Raw genomic sequence first — 20,573 nt, forward strand, 5'->3', positions numbered from 1 at the left:
ACTCCCGATCAAGCCAAAAATAAAGGAGTGCCCTCTTGCTGACAGATAATACTTATTGGAGTCATCTATCTTCTCTTCCTCTTACAGCAAACTATAGGTTAAAATAGAAAACTACTTGAAATCTCTATCATACTAGGTAAAAAAATTGTTCCCAAGTCTGGTATGAATTTACTTGATTCCCTTAGTGCCTGAAAGATGTGGATACAAGCAAACAAATATGTATGAAACTGTGAAATGACCCAAACCTGTTTCTAATAGTCACAGTTTTGGTTTTTGTTAGTTATGTCAGTGGTAAGAAGCGTTCCCACATGTTGAGGAGGCATTCCTTTTCTGGCTGCTGGCAACTATTGAAACTAGTCTACAAGTTTGCTGCATTTTATCCAGCCCTAGAATCTCTTTCTTACTCATTTTAACTGTTTGCTGGGCAGCTGAAGGAGGGAGTCGCCCTGGCCTGATAGCAAATATCTTGTAATAAAAATACCTATGTAGTTAGATTTTTGTGCCACATGCCAACTCTAATTGACTTAGAAACCTCAAAGACTTTGCTAAATTCACATAAAACAGATAAGATCTAACATTTAGCATTTTTTCTGTATTTCATGTGTACATGCACTACATCTGTTCTTGAATTAACTGAGTGACACCCACTATTACTTACATAAAAGGCTTCTACACCAAACTTGAGGTTTCCACCTTGTAAAAAAAAAAAAAAAAAAAAGAAGCGCAGAATTATCTAGAGAATGATCAGGGCTGAGATTCAAACCTTCTTATTAACCTTGTTGTCATTGTGAAAAAGTAGGAGATATAAAAGGGCAGGAAAATGATGAAGGGTCTACTGAAAAGCCGGGTTGCGTCCTCCCACTTCTCCCCCTTCTCTTTCTCCCAGCCCTCCTACTCACCTCATTCCCTGCCTTATTGAATTATGCCTTTCCTAATTGGCTTCAGTGGCGCTTAAAGCAAACAGTTTAAATAAGTAAAAGGCACTTGGACGAGGAAGCAGGGCCTTGCAATTATTGGAACTACATCAGTCAGGCTGCTCTGCACTGGGGCCGCTCTCTTTCTCTATCTCTCCCCCTTCATCTCACTCTTACTTATTCTATACTGCAAGTGGTATTTTGGCGAGTTGATAGCACAATAAAACAGAGTAGCTTGAAATGATGTGGGTGTGTGTGCGACAGACTACACCAAGGTAGTAATGAGCAGGACTGGCAGAAGAGTGACAGGTAGCCTACAGTGCTAGTATCTATTATCTAATGCCGTTTAATCATGTGGCTCACTGACATGTTTATAAGGCTGAACTTTCCGCTGCCATTAGAGAAAAAGAGAAGCGAGGGCCTCAGCTCAACCTTTGGGCCCCCAGGGCAGGTTGGGCCCTTTACCTCCTCTCCGACACCTATTATATGCTAATTACAGCCATTCTTAAACTATGCTTACAAGGAGTTAATTTAGTGCGCCATTACTCTGGTCTATATTTCAGGGTGCTGTGTGAAAAACCCTTGTGGGACTTTTTTGAAGCTGTGTAGGCGAGGATGAAGAGGCGGAGGAAATGAGTGAAGAGTCCTTTATAGCAGAAAGAATAAAAGGTGGATGTCGCAGGTCTTCTGGGCAAGCTTGTATGACACCTTTGAGCTAAACGTTCAGCCAGACAAAGAGTAATGTTGACAGTTTTCTTTCTTTTGTAGGGAGTTTTGAATCAATAACTAAAAATAAGCATATTTAGTCTATAAAAATATTAATTATATCACTTGTGCAATAGCGTCACTGGAGGGAGGTGTGGCCACCCCTAAAATAATTATATGGATTTCTTTTAATAATTATAATAATGGATTTTAAGGTGCATCACTTTTCTAGCCTTTATGGTAGTCACTGTCAGTGTGGCAGGAGACTGTGTGTTCCTGTCTGCAGAACTCGGCTTGTAGAAGAAGACAAATATTTTCAGGGCAAACTGTGAAACAGCTAAATGCACGTTGTAAAATTAGGAATTCATTGTGGCATTTACATAAAGTTCATTTTGTACTAAGGGGCTAAAAGTGTGCAATGAAAATGTACCTGTCACCATCCACAAGCATTCATGTTTGCTCCGTTCAAGTTGTTTTTGCAAAATTCTCTCCATTCCATCTGAATATGTCAGCTGAATAGCACATCCATTCTTCCAATCTGTTGTTGCCCCATTCTGTTGAGCCTGTGTGAACTTAAACCTCAATTTTGTTCAGAGCTGAGGGGAGTGGATCCTGATATAGTCTTCTGGTGTTTTATCTCGTCCGCTTCAACTGCTCAGCATTCAGATGGGGTTTTCTCCATGTCCTGGTTGTAACTAATGAAACCAATAAGCAGATGAAAAAAATGCTTTTAATAGGAGTCTGAATGATTAAAAGTGGTGTAAAGACACGTGCGTTTGTGCCGGCTGCACTGCCACGTGTGCAGTAAGATGAAGAATAAGTCAAGTCAAATTCTCTATCAAAAAAGGACCTATTCATGCGATTTTCTGTTTCCTGTTGACCATCTCAGAAAATGACTAATTAGCTCTTGTGTGTAGAAGCTGCAATATTCTTCATCTTAAGCCAGATCTTGCAGGGTCAAATGGTTTTGGGATTTCTGTATTGACACAAACCTTTCATGTACAGCATAGCTTAATGGCTTATTCACACTTTATTTTAATTTTATTTCCTTTTTAATGGAAACACCACAATTGCAAAATTTTATTTAATTTTTTTACATTAGCAGAATACAGAGAAAGATTTGCAAAAATTTGTAATGGACAGTTTATTTATAGCCTTCTTATCAGGCATAATTGTGCAACACCTGATAGTTTGCTAAACTCCATCAAACAGGTCATCAACTAAACAATTGAGCAACATCTGAGTTTGGCACCAGATGAGGCAGTTGATGATTAGTATGTCTTTTATTAAGGTTATTCAGTTGTATTTGGACTGTTAGGTTTTTTAAAAGTTGTATTTACCAGTAGACCAATCCTGTCTCACCATTCAAGGCCTGCTGCCTAAGAGGCTGAACTAGCAGGGTGGCTAATTTTTTGTTTCTGTTTAGACATTTTCTATTGAAGGCGTCCACCAGTTGGTATTTGTATTATTATTATTTTGTTTTGGTGTCATACTGTACCCATGCCAAATTGTGACCCAGAAACCAAGACAGACAGTGAACATTAATATCTGTGATGTTCACTGATTCAAAGAGGAGGGGGAAAAATCCAGGGAAAGTTGATCCCATAGTGGTATTTTTAATTAATTTAAAATGACTTTGTTGCATCTTGAAGAAAATGATTTTAAGACTCGCTGCCAGCTGTAGATTGGTGTGTAGCAAAGCTAAAAACAGGACCATATGTGGCGTTTGAGAGCTGACGACCCAATGGGGACACATAATCTGAGGGGATAAGGACCCCAGAGGAGCAGCAAACAGGAGTAAAGGGAATATGGGCAAAAAAGATGGAAACATGTTCAGACTGCTGAAGAAGGGAGTCAAATAAATGCACTAACAGAGCCATGGTGGTGATAAAAGCAGGTCCGGGCTCAGGGGGTTAATTAAACGGGTTGCTTCTTATCTCTGCTAGTGACATACTGGCACAGCACTCCATGTATAAAGGACATATATCCAACCCTCTGGAAGCTTGTGTTGGTATGTATGTCTGTGGGCATGTGAGAGTAACACTTGATGTGTGCTGTCAGTTTATTTGAGGCCTGTGCTTCAGCTGTGGCTCTGCCTCCCGGAGGCAGGAGGCTATAACTCCATCACCTTCCCGCCTATTGACTCCCTCCAAGGGGGATCGATACAGGAATGATGGCCCTCCTATGTCTTGCCCATCCATCCGCTAGGCCATTGAGTGTATGTTAATGTTATGAATTATCGAGAGAACAGTTACTATTGATTGGCGAGGATTATTGGTGGGCTGCGTAGTGGAAGGAGAAAGGGAGGTGGGACTTGAGAATGGTAGCCTGGAAGGGAAGAACAAGTCAAAATTCTGAGATTCTTGACCCCAGGTCAGAGGTGGCCACTGGGCAAGACTGACTGCTTAATTCTAATCTGACATAAATATTTTAGATTTTTTTTAAATTCAATATTTTAAAATTTTAAATAATGCAAATGTACTCCGAGTACATATAAGAAGGTTGTTTTTTCAGCTTGTTTTTTTTGTAATTTTTTTCCTCCAGTTTGATTCAGAATGTGTTTTCTTTTTAAAATGTCAAAATGTTTCTCCCTTTACCTCCACAGGTGACTCCTGAAATCATACTATAGTTACACAAGTTAATGATCTAAGATGGATGTTATTTTTTTCCACTTAGGAGAGTCGTACTAATGCAAACATGTCTGAGAATGAACTCAATGGTAATAGGATGTATATACAGCCGGCAAAGTTGTAAATGTTCATCACTCACAAAATTTTTTCTGATAGATGAGAAAGTTTAATAATTTTACATCACAAATATTCATATATTTTACTCTAAATCTGTGTATAAACCAACGTAAAGTTGCATCTAATTTTTAAGTAGATGGAAAGTAATAGATGGTTATCAAAATGGGACTGCCATATTTAGTCCCCTTATTGTTTCTTTACTGTTGGACCCATAAATTTTAGTGCGATGAACTGCTTTCAGATGTTGCCTAATTAGTAAATAGATCATCCAGTTTTGTAAGTATTCTGTGGTATAATGATACTTTCACTATACATTCTATGAACTCTGATAGTCAAGGTGCACTTTTGTCAGTCTTTTGGATTTTCAGTTTATTTTACTGATTGTTTTTTGTGAATTTGTTCCATTCTTTGATAAGACTAGGGACGGTTTTCTGCGTTCCCAGGCTTACTCAGCACTTTTCCTCAGTTTTTTGTTTGATACCATCCCACAGCTGCTCTTCATCTTTTCATTTACTCACTGGTATCATATTCACATTCCTTTAGTTGTGGTCATCATTAAAGTGGTGCTCGTCATGAGTTTCCCTACCTCATCTCTGCATTTAGGTCCCCAACAACCTATTAACATGACAATTTGGGATTTTACCATTTTTATGATTTGTTTCTCAGTCTGCAAAATCAACTCCATCTCCCATGTGGGGGTGGCTAGATACTGTTGGCCCAGTCAGGTTAATCTTTATCAAGCCTTACAGTACCAGACACACAACCTGCACAACCTGTCCACCGTGGCACACACCATGCAGGGTCAAATGGTTTCGGGATTTCTGTACAGCCTGTGCACCATGGCTGTGAACACAAGTCTCAAAATCTTACATTTTTCACCAACAAAGAAGATTTTCTGTTTGTTCTGGCTTGATTTACTCTCCTGTGGCCCTACTGCCCAGTACTCTATTGTGAGTCCCTTGAGTCTCGTGCTGCTCACTGTACAATTGTACACATTGATGTTTACATTAAGAAATAACATACTGGAGAAAGATTTAAGGAATGGGCTTCAATTGAATTCACAGGATACCTTTCTTATTTTCTGTTTTCATTTGAAGGCAAAAGTCTGAGAGTTTAAGTGAGGCAAGATTAAAGTCTGCACACCTAATACTGTAAAAACACTGACCTCCACCCCTCAGAGAATCACGTGAACATTCAGAAATACCTCTGTACACACACCCATGATCATGACTGCCAGCATTTACAATCTCCAGTTTGTATGGTTTGGAGTGGCTCTGAGTTCTCACAGGGCCCCGGGGAGATGAAAATGGCATTTTCCCAGGCAAATGCTAAACTTATTAGCTCAGACTGGAGAAGTTTTGCTGCTGTTGTCTAGGAAAATATTTTTTTTTACACTTACAAAACATTTTTTTACTGACTTCTTCAGTGTATATATAGTATCACTGTGATATCACAGTAATATATATTTATCACTGGAGAAAAGCGCTGTGCTTCTGCCTCCATCCATTGACATCTATGTCCCTAGAGAATCCCAATGCAAGACAGTCACTCATTCATGTGCTGGGTCTGACCTGGTTCCTCTTCATAATGAGGTGTTCAGAAATATTCCAAAAGGAGCTGCCCAAGAATCATCTTGAGCAGATGCCCCAAACATCTCACCTGCCTCCTTTTGATATGGATGAGCAGCAGCTATCCTTCAAGCTCCTCATCTTATATCTAAAGCTGAGCTCAGCCATCCTCTGGAGGAAGCTAATTGAAGTAGCTTGTGTCTTGCATCTCATCCTCAGTCACAGTGTCCATTTCTCGACCATAGGTGAATGTCTCTGACAAATGGAGAGATTTGGTTTTTGGCTATCCTCTGCTCCATTGTACCTGTACCATTACCTGTTACCCAAGACACTGACCTCCATCAACTTTTTCTTTTTAAAAACCTTTGGCCTCAGAATTAAAGGTACTCACTCTTGCATTGAGGTGTAGAAAATGCGATCAGAACTACATCATCTCCAAAAAGCAAGGCTGATTCACTTAAGATTCCCAAACCAGACACCATCCTCTGCAGGACTGCACCTTTAGAACAGGACTGGTGATGAAGCCATGCTGACAGAGTCCAACCCAAACCAGGACCAAGTTTGACTTGGTGATGATCATGCGGATACAACTTTGCTTTGGTTGTACAGAATCCAAAGCTATTACAGACAAAAATAATTCTAATAATTTGAACTAACTTTAAAATGGATTCATATCGAGTCTAATTGGCTTATTGAATTTGTTCTATATTATGGCATGAGATGAACCCTCTTTTTTTCAGTATTTTGTTCACCTTAGGAGGCCTGGTATGTAACTTTATGCTGTTTATCTGCAACACTAAACAAAAATGCTTATCTGACCTTTACCCCTTATCCTCCTTGGTAAAGAAAGGACTTAGTGTCACAATATTCTTGTTAGTCATTCAAAAACATTGAATGATTCAAATACAGGCAGTTTTTTGCAGTTTGGAAAACAATCTACATTTGCTTCTTTTTCTGTTAGAAACTGTATGTTTTAGTGTTTTTTTATTTTTATTTTTTTTTACAGTTTTAAGTCTTATGGCTCACTGGTCTCACCATGCCAGCTTACCTTTAGACACTGGAACCATTTTGGCTCTACAACCCCCTGGGTTGGCAGCTCAGAGGTCTAATAACGGTGTGTCAACATTAACCTCCCCCAGACTTCCTTGGTCGTTACATAAATCACATCTAGGTGGCAAAAAGTGTACAATACATGTTTTGAAAAGGTTTTGTGAAAGGGAACGTAGAGACGTGACTTGGAGTGTTGCTGTGTGCTTGTTTGGATTTCTATGTTTAAAGTATTGTACTCTGTACCTTTCACCAAAAGGGCACTTTTTTGGTGAGAGTTTTTTTTTTAATTAAAGGTAAGACGAGCTGAAGTTTGGATGCAATGTGATTGGATAAAAAAAGTTACCTTTGTGGGATCTGAAATTATGCTCCCAAATAAAAGCATTCTACTTCCAGAAGAACTAATTGTGGCTTAGCCCAGTTAGGAATCATTGGACACCATCCTTCAGTGATGTAATGGGCACCGTCAGCTGTAGTCACATGCCCTGAAGTTAACGCCCAGATATTCTGGAATACTACTTATCTCCCCACTCATCTCCTATGCACCTGGAACTGAGACTAGGTAGTTTGAAGTATAGAGAAATATTATTTCATAAAATAATGTAGCAATGAAATAAAATCACTTAATAGAAATTGGTGTGACTTTATTGAATTACATAGATTTTTAGATGTATTATATTAAACCTGAACTGAATTGGATTGCATGGATGTGGGATTTTTTTGTGCTGTTCTGCAAAACTTTGGCTATGAAATGATTCAATGCTACTATACACATAAATGGAATTGAAAAAACAAACAAACATACATCTGTACACTGAAATTTATATGATCTGAACCACTTTGTCAGCCCCAAGACTATTCATACTGGGACTATTAGAATATTATCACCATATTCCATAACTCTGAGTACCTGTAATGTGATTGCTCTACATTGCTGCAATTTCTGAAAGTACCATAATTAAGTATTTTTGTGTGTATGTGGTAGTGCTCTTCTGTGTGCAACAGACGGAGAGATGGAATAAACTTTTTTACTAGGGGTGTATGTCTTTAGACATGACGAGTGCCTGCAGTTAAGGGACACAACATGCTGAAACACAACAGGCATATTTTATTGTCTATCCACTCAATATGTATTTGTGTTCATTTGTACTCCAGATTCTAATAAAAAGTGCTACAGGCATGAATTAAATTCATTATAAGATCAATTTGGACTTGAAAGTTTCAAAGTGCTCTTTGTTTACTTTTGACCCACACGATATGTTGAGCTCACCATGTGTACACACATTGATTATCGCTAGTATGAAGGATTGGAAAACCAAATTTCTACTTGTCTTGTTAAAACCACCTCTGCTTTAAAGAGTGTTAATAGTTTGCACAATTTGTTTATATTTTTCCACAGTAGCGTTTAGTTAATAGGATGAGGTAGTTTTAAAGAATTTCAGCCCATTTCTGCCTGTACTAAAATCTTCTCCACATCCTGTGTCCGTCAGAAATACACTTGTTTGAATCATTGGACTCATGTAGTCACTCAGCTGTACTCTCACAAAGTTTATGACCTGTACTTAATCTGTGATGTTGTTACATTGGCAGTAAAACTTTGCTGACTGATGACGCTGGTAATGATGATTATGACATTGAGAGAGCGGCTAAACAAAGCCACAGCTTTGGGGTTGTGGCCATCAGATGTGATTAGAGTACTGAAAAATTTTACTCAAATAAGAAGAGCACTACTTTAAAATATTTTACTCAAGTAAAAGTAAAAAGAAGCTTTCCAAGTAATCCCTCCAGTAAGAATAAAAAATGTTTAGTAAAAAAGCTTCTAAGGTATTGAGTAACTCGTCACAATCTGATGCAATATTTTAAACTGATGTAATCAAAAAGATGCTATTAGCAAATTCTAGCATCTTAAAGACTCGAATAAAAAGAAAACTGTAAATGCAGAAAAGGTACATTACGTTTTGTTATGTTAAAAAACTATAATTAATCCAGAAATGTTCCTCAAATAAGAGTAAAATAGTTAATCATAATATTACTCAAGCAATATTAAAAGTATAGTGCTGTAAAACTACTAAAAGTTATTTTTTTTCTCCAAAAAAAGTTGCTTCAGTGTATATATAATTGAGTGAAGGCAACTAGTTGCTACTCATCTCTGGTGGCCATCATATAATTTCTATGCTTTAAAAAAAAAAAAGGTCATTCTGACTTTAAAATTCAACAAAAACAACAGTGCTGTGATCCAGTTTTACAGCTGCTTTGGGTTGGGTGCAGCATATAAAAAGCAATGTTCAGCCTAAGGTAAATATCTGTATGCCAAAGGGTACGAGGAGACAAGGATATATAACTATTATTCTTGTGTGTTACATATAATAACAATCACCAAAGAACTGCGTATTTAGGTCCAGATGACCCCAAAGCACTTTAAATTACATTCACACACTGTTTTCATGATTGTCTAATTTTTGTGAGAGAAACAGAAATTTTAATATCTAATAGATTTTAAATATAATTAACTATCTGCTCATTGCCCATGCCATCCTATCCTTGTGAGGGTGAACATTTTTAGTGATCATTAGGCAGGAGACAGGGTACACACTCCGGTCAGGTCGCCAGAAGGACAACCAACCATATATTCATACTGAAGGATAATTTAGAATAACCCCTAACAATGTTTGCAAAAAAAAAACTTTTTTGGACTGTGCAAACTTTATATTGCATGAGAAGAACATGCAAACTTTATGTAGAAAAACCCAGGCAGGCTTCATACCTTGCTACCAACTACACTTCCTGAAAAGTTCTACCAATCCCCTGGTGGCACAGTCGGTAGAACCTTTGAGCAACTAATCAAATAACCCTTACTATATTATCTGATTTGGATCAGAGCAGAAACTGTAGATGGTTTTCTATATACTATCATGTAGTTTGTGTAATAGTCATTTAAACCTATAATTTGATTTTCTGTTATGCAGTTAAAATTTCAAATCAACAAAACAAATTGAACTAAAAGCCTAAGACAGAGCTATTGAAACAAGTCAGGTTTAGTTGGTTCATTACATTGTCAGTAAAATTTACCCAACCAGTGAATAACACCAAATCAGTCTTTTAATAAGTTCATAAATAGTGAGCCAGAGAAGATGGCAGTTCAACAGGGGCCTCCTAAATAAAAGTTGCTACGTGGAAGGGCATATATCAGGATCAGGCCATAAAGCCTGCCCTTTTCGTGTGGGGAGTAGTGGGAGTAGTTGACTCCTGTCTGCTGATAGGAACTCTAAATCACTCAGGTCCCCACCCTGCCAGCATCACACGCACACTCAGACCCTCGTAAATGTCACCTGTTAATCTGGCCCCAAGTGCTCCTCAGTTCACTCACTCGGTAACGTAGCCATAACATGCCCTGTTCAAGACACAGACTCCGCTGTGGGTTTCTTTTCTGAAATCTTTACTCAAGTTGGTGTCGTCCTCCTCACAAAGATATAAACATGCTGACATGCCTCTGCATTTAGTTTTCTCAAAAACAGTTGATCCCAAAATTACCCATTCTCCTGGCAGATTTAGGCTTACTGTAATCATTAATTTTACCATAATATTTCTTCTGACTAGAGATAAAAGTCCCAAAGTGAATTTATTCGAGAATCTATGGAAAGAGCTAATTATTAGAGTAATAAGAAGGAAGCCTTCTAACTTAAAAGAAGCCCATAACTTAACATAAATTGTCAAAATTTCAATGAAACATTAAAAAATCCTGCCAGCTGCAATGATTGCTGTCATGCAGTATTTCCCCTAATTATTAAAAAAAAATTGCATAATTTTCAGCATGACATTTTTTGAATATTTTTCTAAAAACGAGTAAATTATTTTTTTCCATGAACTTAATTTTGAATATATATATATATTTTTTACCTTTTAATAACAGTTGCACTCATTTTTATCAGAAAAACTTTCTTGATGGAATGAAAAAGCTATTAAACTAAATATTCCAGCAGTACAAATAATTTAGTGCTTAAATGCATGTTGTCTCTTTGCAAAAGGAATATATGTATTATAAAGTCTTGAACACTTGATTGAAATAGTAATTTCAGTAAAGAAACAGCTCATAAAATCTCATGGGGCAATTATTTTACAATGTTGTAGGCCTCGTGATCTATATGGTGCAGAAGAAACTATGAAACAACTCCTGTTAGGCAGGGTGGTGTAAATTGTCATATAGGCCTATCATAAATATTGGCATAAGGCTCAAGGATTAAGAATACCTATGGTAGGTGTAAATATGGCAAAAATCATACAATGTCTACATTCCCAAGGAGAAGTCATTTAGAAGAAATCCAAATTTTAATCCACCCCCATTTCTACGTTTTTTTGAGACCATTTACATTTCTGCAAAGAAATCCACTGCAGAAAAAAGTTGTCCAAAAGGTTTGTAAAATGCAAAATGTGAATTCATGACACATGTGAATATATTAGCAAACAGGTTTTGAATTCCAAATGTGTATTTGCATTATGTTTGCAACATTCAGGAAAAATATGACATAATCTACAAAAACTTCAAAATGGCACCACTCTTATGTTCAAACTCATGTCTAGGGTTTTGAATGAGGTATTTACTTGAGAATCTTGTTTTGATAAAACATGTGGAATAGTGGCAGATATTAGCAAACAAGGGATCTAGAGTTTATCAAGATGTTTGGAAAAAGAAAATGCAAATAATATTTATGGTACATTGTGTTACTAAAACTGAACATTTTAGGGGTCTTGCAAGCCTACAAATGGACACATTGTCATTAGCTATCAAACATCCATGGAGACACAACCACATTGACAAAAGATTAGTTTTAAAATGTGTGTCAAGCCCTATAATATTTGGTTTTATTCACACATGCCTCTTAAAGTGATTCCTTTTTAAAAAATAGAAGTGTTTTGTAAACATGGTTTAAGGAGGCATTAAATGGATTAGTTCAAAGATATTTGGAATGGACATTCCCACAACACTTTTCAAAGAAATGAACACTGTGTTCTTTCTCCAGAGCAAAGATAAAAAGAACCATCCAGACTTTTATCAGTAACAAGTCCAAAACGCTATGTGAAGGTAAGGATTTATATGTATTCCATATGCTCTTAGCCACAGTTAGCTCGGCTATCAGGAATCCTCCCTTCATCTTTAGGCTGATAACACAGTTCTGTCCACAGAAAATGAAGGGAACACCACTGAGGTGATAAGCATTTCCCAGAAGGATCTAGTATAACAGACCCATTACTATGAAAAAACAAAACAAACTTTGACATGGTTACGAGTTTAAACATTTGAACTTGTTCTGAAAAGATAATTCCCTGAGAGCTCCGAACAATAATAAAGAACAAGAAACAACATGGAACAGTGAGACTAAACTGAATGCAGCAGTGGGAGAAGACAGATGAAATATACGAGGGCCACATAGAATCACAAAGGGCTGCATTTCTGACTGATGCCAAACCGATGCAGCTTGCTCTATAACTGTAAAGCCTCTTTCAGACGTTCACTTCTTTCCATTAATTTGATGGCAACTGAACATGTTGGCCGGAACGAGCACCTTAGTGCTTTTCCATAAAAAGCTGAGCTGCAGAAAACGCTGATCTGTTGCAGTCACATTAGCAAATAGGTAGACGGTTAGGAATGAGTTTATCTCAGATTTATTTTTAGGAATGAATAAATGAAATTAGAAGAGCACAGTCCAAAACACTCAGATCTTCTTGAAAATATTCACATCCCTTGAACTTACTTTGGTATGTCACATTACATCTATAAAACCTTTATTTTTGGGGTTATTGGTTTTCAAAGGTTTATAGAAATCTGAACATTGTTGTCCGGTTTTGTAAAGCTAGGCCCATTCCTGACTGAAGCTCATTCAGATTTTACGCTAAGTATCAATAAACAGAAATATAAGGGTTTCCCAGTATTCAGGTCCATTCACCCTCCATCAACCCTGATCAGCTTCTCTTTCCCTGTTGAAGAAATGCATCCCCACAGGACATTTCTGTTAAAGACGTGACTCCTATTTTCCAAAAAAATCCTAAGACCAAGAGTTAGTTTTAGAAATAATTTTAAAGAAATTGTAATAATTTCTGGAAGCCTGAGATTTTTCTTAAATTTTTACCTAGGTAAAATAAAAGCCACCAAGCACCTTAGGCTAAACGAAGGACTGAACAGTTCTCCATGAGATGTTAAAATCTTGGACTATTGCTTTTGAACGTGACCCATATAAATGGGGGAAACCAAAAAATAAAACCCATTTCAAAATATTCCTTCATTAATAATCAAATTCAGCTAGCCACATTTTAGAAAGCACTATAGCTATATCTTATGAAAATATGAAAGCTTAAATTCAGAAATGGCATTCATACTGTAATCGTGCACATAGGGGAAACTCTTATCAATGTGCACTTTTCTATATGGACGCTTTACTCAGTGGAATCTCTACAATAAGCATACAATCAAACATTACCGCATAATTTTTTAAAGTCCTGTTTACGGCTTTTAAGAAACATGCCATGCGCTTTTTGTTTAATAAAGGCCATGTAAGGGTGTGTGCATGTGTATTTGTGAGGAGGACCTAGTCAAAAGAACATAGGATATTCAAGCCACTGTATGCATCTGAATGCACGGTGTTGTGGCTGCAGAACTGCTGTGAAGCAGCCGCTGTCTCATTAGCATGTCAATTGACTCCATCTGCTTTGCACATGAAAGAGCCAGTATGTGTAGGAGGACAGGAGAAAGAAAGAACCAACGCGGGATGTGGAGGGAGGGCGTGGACCGCTGTGTATTTATCTCCACCTTGTAGGAATTTGTATCGTACACTGAGGGCACTTATTAAGGATCACACTGAGGTGTGCTCCATCGCTCTACCACGAGCACAAAGACAAAATAAAAACCCAGGTACTCGCATCAGTGGCACATATGTAATTAATGATGATGTTTTGCTTGCTGCTGGAAAGAGTTGCCTCTAAAATGAAGGGTATGGAAAGAGTGTGTGTCGGTCGCTGTGCACATTTAAAGACCCTCTAGTTGGGAATGTATGGCCTAATTGTTTGTGTCCATGAACACATCCTCAAATATTTTGTTTGTGCTGGGGAATTTTTAATCTTTACAAAGTCAAACATCTGAAAAGTCCAGTGTGCCTGCTGGTCCAACCAACGGACTCTTCAGAATTCATCAAATTAATAAATAGTGCAAAACTTTGTCATTTCATCCTGGTGTAAATGTTGGTGTCCTGCAAAAGTTTTTTTTTTTTTTTTTACACTTATGGGCATGTTTTAGTCTTTTGGGTCTTAAATATTACAAGCTGTACTAGGATAATTATTTCTGGTAGTCTTCTACACTGTTATCAGCGCACAACTGAAAATTGGTCGCAGTGTAATACACATTGGTCCCTAAAGAATTTCATAAAAATCTGTGAGTGTCTTAGTTCAAGCTTTCTTTTCCACTAGGATTAATATACTCAATTCAGAGGTTTCTGTTGTTCCACAGGGAATCTGGCATCAAGGAAAAGTGGCCCCCTGGCTGTAAAGCGTAGTGGATGGGTTCAGAATCTGATTCTTATTCTCGGCCCGTAAATTTTCAGTGATCTGTACAGAGCTCTGGAATCCAGAATGGTGTAGGACAGGGGCAACCTTGAGGGTAAAAGAAGGCAATTAGAGAAAGCGAGACAGACGGGGAGAAAGAAGAGTGGGACAACAGTGAGAATTGTCAGGGTTTAGTCTTTAATCATGAACAAGTAGATGGAAAAAGAAAATATGGTGAGATGGAAAAAGAAAATATGGTGAGATATAATTGAGGACAGTATAGAGAGTCTGTGCTTATTTACATCTCACCTGCTAATTAGCTTATTAACTCAAAACACTGACAAAGGTTTCCTGAGCCTCTACATGGTCTTTCAGTCGGCATAAGTAAGACATAATCTTGGGGAAGACTGTTGGCTTGTCAGATGTCAAGAAGGCAGTAATTGACTCTCTACCCAAAGCGGGAAAGTCATAAGAAGCCATTGGCAAGAAGATGGTTGTTCAAATTGCTGTCTATAAGCAAATTTATAGAAAGTTAAGTGGAAGGTAAAAGCTGCACCAACAATGGGAATAGCCACAACCTTGAAAAGAGTGCTAAGCAAAATCAGTTCAAGAATTTGGGGACACTTCAAAAGGAGTTAGCCTGGTAAAATCCTGGCTTTTGTTCTACACTTTGCCTCACACAGAAGCTCTGGGCTCTTGGCTTTTTACAATTGATTGCTTGCTGGAGGAGCCAGTTCGAAGCTGTGGCACTTACCCAAAATTGCCTGCACTCTAAACAACCATCTTCCACTGTGAGGAGAGAAAACTAATTTTAAAGTGAGTTTGAGTTAATTGTACTCCTTAAAGACCCAGTCATGTCCATGTTTCACACATTTGACTCAAATGGTCATCATGGACACAAGGGAATTGGTCAGAATATGTAGAAACAACTATGGCACTTCAGTGTACACACCTATTGTGCTACTAGAACCTGTTGGAATACCAGTGTCACTGTCCAAACATTATTTTTTAAAGTACCAACAAAGAATATTGGACCAATCCTATAAAATTTGTAAAATATCCCTATAAACACACTCCTAAACCCAGTGGGCAGCCTTCCCAGTGCAGCTGAAGCTGTTATAGCAGCAATGGATGTGCCAACTCCATATTAGAGTCTTTGTATTAGAAATGAGATGTCATTAAAGTGTGTCCATGTGTGTAAAGGCAGACATTTCAAAAACTTTTGGCGATGTAGTGTGTGTTTTTTATTTTTTATTTTAGTTTAGTGTATTTTCATGGAAAGACATAACCAGGTAAACACATTTTAACACAAACTAGCTCGCTGAACCACTTCTCTTTCCCTTTGTTGTGTTTGGTTGCTATGGAGTTTCTGTGGCTTGCCAGGGAAACTAACAGACACCAAAATTTTTGTATCAGGATGTGACTTTTTGACTGGAAGCAAAATTATGTAAAGTCAAACACGTGTGTGAGATTATATCTGGCTATACAGGCATAAGGCAGTGACAAACACCTGATGCTTTAAAGCAGTGGTTCCCAATATGTGGGGCGCGCTCCCTAAAAAGGGGCACAATGAATGTAAAAAAAACAACAACAAAAAAACTCTCAGGGAGCTGCCCATTTCTTAAGCTCATTTTGCACAGAGGCTTTTTAAAAATAAAATGTATTGATGATAGTAAAGTTGAATATTGTTACAAATAAAAAAAAAGAAATATGTTTGAAACAACACTGACAGCAAAGAATACTCTTCTACAGTATAGAATAAAAACAAAAAGTTACACAAAAGTGTTTCACTGTAAAGATGGTTTATGGTGTGTTTTGTTGCAACCTGAAGTGTGAGATAAACTTGAGTGGAGTTTGAAAACAAAATATGTGTATAGGTTTATGAACGATGTGTGTGCCCAGTTGTTTTTTTTTTCCTTTTTGGGGGGGATTTTATTGTAGTCCAGAAGAAAATCTTTGGGAACCACTGCTTTAAAGCAATAGGAAAACACAACAAATGTAAACATTTTGTGCAGAATGCTAGATAAAGCAGTGTTCAGTGTTTTATAAGTCCTGTGTGAGTGTCTGTGTGGGAGTTAATTATTTGGGCGAAATGGGAATATGGGGGTGTAGCTTAAAGACAGCAGCTGGATAAAACTCTTTGGTTGAAATTAGAAACATGTGGCTGTTTTTGCTTTAAAATGCAAAACTTGCAGTTCCTTCCCGATTCAAAAACAAATGTGAATCATCAGTTTAAGACAAGGATTCAACCCTAAAAAGGTGATTCATTAAGAACAGTCACATGCACTTGTGGGACCACTAAGCATTTACTCATGTTGTGTTTACAGTATCCTTCTTGGACTCATCCTTGTCTTTTGAAAACAGTGTTTTTTTAATTTGAATGCACACAATGGGGTAGGTAGATACAGACTCACTGTCTGCTTGCCAGTATTTAGTTGTAATTGTAACCATAAATTCTTGTTGACCCTTGTATTTTAATCCAGGTGCAGAGAGCGGCTTCCTGGACTGGGCTGTGGCTCTGCCTGGAAAACGGCCGCCTTCCCCTAAGTGGGAGCTTTGATTGGAGCGACAGACTCATGCAACCTCGTGTGAGTTGGCGGGAGGCAGCTGGTGAGCTGCATGTTGTTTTTTTTCTCCTCTCATTTTGTATGGTTTGGCTTGGTTTGGGCCATACCAGCTTGGTGTGACCACATCAGTGCTGCTCACAGGGCTTGCTGAGGAAATGAACAGATAGATCTGACTCAGCAGCACTTAGTTCTGCTCAAGATCGTTGCACACATGCGTACACTCCATTCTGTCTTGGTTGCACAGCGTACTGTATTGGTTTACTCATATGCAGATGTATTCTCTGTTCATGCGCAGTTACACACTCTCCACCGCTCTTCTCCTCTCTTTTCTCTGGTCTTTGATGTTGCTCCTACTCCACAAAGCCTCGGCTCTCCATGCCAGTGAGTTTCTTTCTCAGGGACCATGATGGAATCATCAGTCCTACTCAGCACTATGCCTCATGCAGGTGTGAGATCTGCCGACCCAGCTATGTCCCGCGTCCCCATGGACCTACAGGCGATGACCTAATGTTCATCTGACTCCCTGTCCCTCTGTCCCCTGTTTATACTCTTTTGAACACCAATGTCCCGTTCAATGTTACGAAAAAAGACACAATGATATCACTGCCGTGAGTCAACAGGTGAGTGTTGCAGTGAGTAGCTGAGCTGGCGTTCTTGGTTCATGACAAGTTCTGGAGCCGTTTCATGTGACCACAGCTGTAACCTTCACATTTGCACTTTCTGCTCTCAGTGAGCACATCTTAATTTTACTTTCACTGTACCTAAAACACATTTGTCACTTTGCATGCTGCTGGTGTATAACTAATTATATGCAAGTGACGTAACCTAAGATAAATGTTGCTTTTGTTATTCTCTTTTGTGGGGTCTTTCCGAGTGCACATACCAGTAAACAAGTGCAAGAGCTGTGGTAGTGATGTTGTAATCCTCTTGCATAAACACTGCTGTTAGAGTGTTTGTGTTGACACATATTGAGAGACAAGAAACAGGCACAAAGCTGGTAAAGGTGGAGAAATGGGGAGGAGTGTGTGTATTGATGGGTTTTTGTTTTATTTACCGCTATATGTGGGTAGGGACACATTACATCACTCCAAATTTCCCCTTGTCTGTGGCCGTTTCCATGAACAAACTTTATTTTTCAGTGTGTAGACAAAACATCTACCATGATTTATAGAGCATTCCATATTTCCCCTGACGGGATAGCCATTAGTTAAACAATCCGACATTCAACTTTAAATTTTAGCCGTATACGCAAAATACTATCTATAGTAGAAAACTAACTCTGCACATCCATCTGAACGCCCCATATCTGTTGTGAAGCATGGTGAGTACAACATAAAGCAGTATTGATGCTTTTCTTGCTGAGGGGCAGTGAAGCTGCATCAGAGTTGATGAGAAGTTTTTTGGAGGTGGATACAGGATAATCCTGAAGAAAAAAGTTTTACAGACTGAGATGTTGGTTCACCTTCCAGCAGGAAAACGACCACATTGTAATGACTTCAGATGTTTCATTTGTCAAATAGCACAGTCAGTGTCTAGTCCTAAGTCTGAAGGCCTAAACATTTTCCTCAAGAACAGAGTTGTCTGTCCTTTGTCTCAGAACATCAAGAACATTGACTTCAGTCTGATGTTGCACTGTTGGTTTTGGAGTACTTACAGCTTGTTAATCATCTTGACTGAAGGAAAGATGATGTAATGCGATGCAAGAGTTGATTTACTTCATAGATGATCATAACCACTTTATTTCATTTTTTTCTTAAAAGTACTATTCTGTGATGAGACTTTTGTTCAATAATGCTAAATCCTGATATCATGTTTTGGTCTCTAACACTGAGATAAGTCACAGGCTGGTCGTTTTTTAACGTGAATCCAAGCTGAAGTACCGTAAGTGAAACTGGATGCTCTCTGGGGTTAGTTTGTTCAGGTTTGGTGTTTGAGTAATGACAACTCCCCCCCAGTACTTACACATAACTTAGTAATATGCTCCCTCTCTGGTTTGTTGATCTCACCGTCTCAATCCCTTGGACATGTTTCTCATTATCCTCATAATGGGAACATATGGCTGCCCACTGTTTGTCTATCTGTCCTAAAAGTACATATTGTACAGTATACATTGTGTTTCATGTGTATGTGTTTAAAATTTAAATGCACTGACTTGACCTCAACACTCGAAAGCTTCTTAGAACCAGAAACCGGAAAGTTTGTGTGAATATCTACAAACATGAGCAATCCAGACCTGCTTCTGACACACCTGATGCCTCCAGCCAAGGCTGAGATATGATATTAAGAATAACTCCAACTATAAATTAGCCAAAGTACTTAATATATAGCTTAACCAAAGTAAGATCTTTTGTTGGTTCTGAAAGTAATATTAATTACTATAAACTCTTTTAATAGCACCTTTATATCCAATCCTTTTACGGCAGAAAGAAATCAATACGACTATTTCAGAGTCTACTTGAAATGTTTAATCAGAGCCGTTGTAAATTAAGAATGAGCCCTTGGGACTCTTTAGTTTTATAGTTTAGTTTAATTGATATTAGCACTGGAGGTGAAACAGTACCCAAGATCCATAATCTAGGTGTGGTCTACAGTTTTGAGGGTTTGGTTTACAGTTTGGCTTTTCAAAAATGTTCACCAATCCATAAAGACCACAGTGAGCATTAGATAATCCATATTTACTGTTCTTTAGAATATCAGAGTATAATGTAGTGATGTGGGGAATAATTATTGATGATAAAATATTTTTATTCACTTAGCAAAATAATAACCCCCCTCCGCACACCCCTCAAACCTGTCTTTTTTAAAAACTAGCTCACAGTATAAATAATTAGTATTATTTATTCATAGTTTTGCACAAGGGCAGTTTGTGTATGTAAAGTTCTGTAAATGACTGAGTTGCTGAAGTATTGTTGAGCAGAAACATAGTTTTTGCTCAGGTGGTTTATTTTAAACATTTTAAAATCCTACATCCTTCATCATGACACATAGCATCATAAAATCCTTAAATATGAAATATACCAGTGCTTTGGTTAAGGTTTTTGCCCTGTCTAATTTTTCACTAAATGATGGGGTAAAATCTCCAGTAAGTAGAAGCCATTCTTTTCTGTCTGAGCACACATTGCAGAGAGAGTCAGTCAGTAACTTTCAGACACCCAGAGGTCACCACAGAGGACCCTTGTCCATGACCAGTTCCATTGATTTAAAATGGGATAATATCTAGTTGAAGGCTTTACACCTTTGTCTTATTGCTGCATAAGTTGAATGGTAGTGGCTGGAAAATGTGACAGAGGTCAATATTATTGGCTGTGATGCTCATTTGACTGGGTTTCATATTTTATGTGGTGATCATAACAATGGATGTAAGATAAATATTGCTTTTTTGTATTTTTAGTTCCAGTCCCAGTTCCAACTTCGGATTGTCTCCTCTGAAAGCCCAGCATGTCTGAATATGTTAATTCAATATATTATAGGTAAACCATGGAGGAAACCAATTAT

At 37.9% G+C, this 20,573-nt stretch overlaps 1 long non-coding RNA gene across 1 annotated transcript in view; it reads left to right on the forward strand.

The window, feature by feature from the left end:
• Positions 1-20,573, forward strand: part of LOC122829735 — a 99,795-nt gene that overhangs the window by 12,573 nt on the left and 66,649 nt on the right. The window contains exon 2 of the long non-coding RNA XR_006370416.1: positions 16,995-17,099. This is a non-coding gene — a long non-coding RNA (uncharacterized LOC122829735). The remainder of the gene's footprint in view (positions 1-16,994; positions 17,100-20,573) is intronic.

This window comes from Gambusia affinis, linkage group LG01 (genome assembly GCF_019740435.1).
Source record: "Gambusia affinis linkage group LG01, SWU_Gaff_1.0, whole genome shotgun sequence".
In the NCBI taxonomy this organism is placed as follows: domain Eukaryota; kingdom Metazoa; phylum Chordata; class Actinopteri; order Cyprinodontiformes; family Poeciliidae; genus Gambusia; species Gambusia affinis.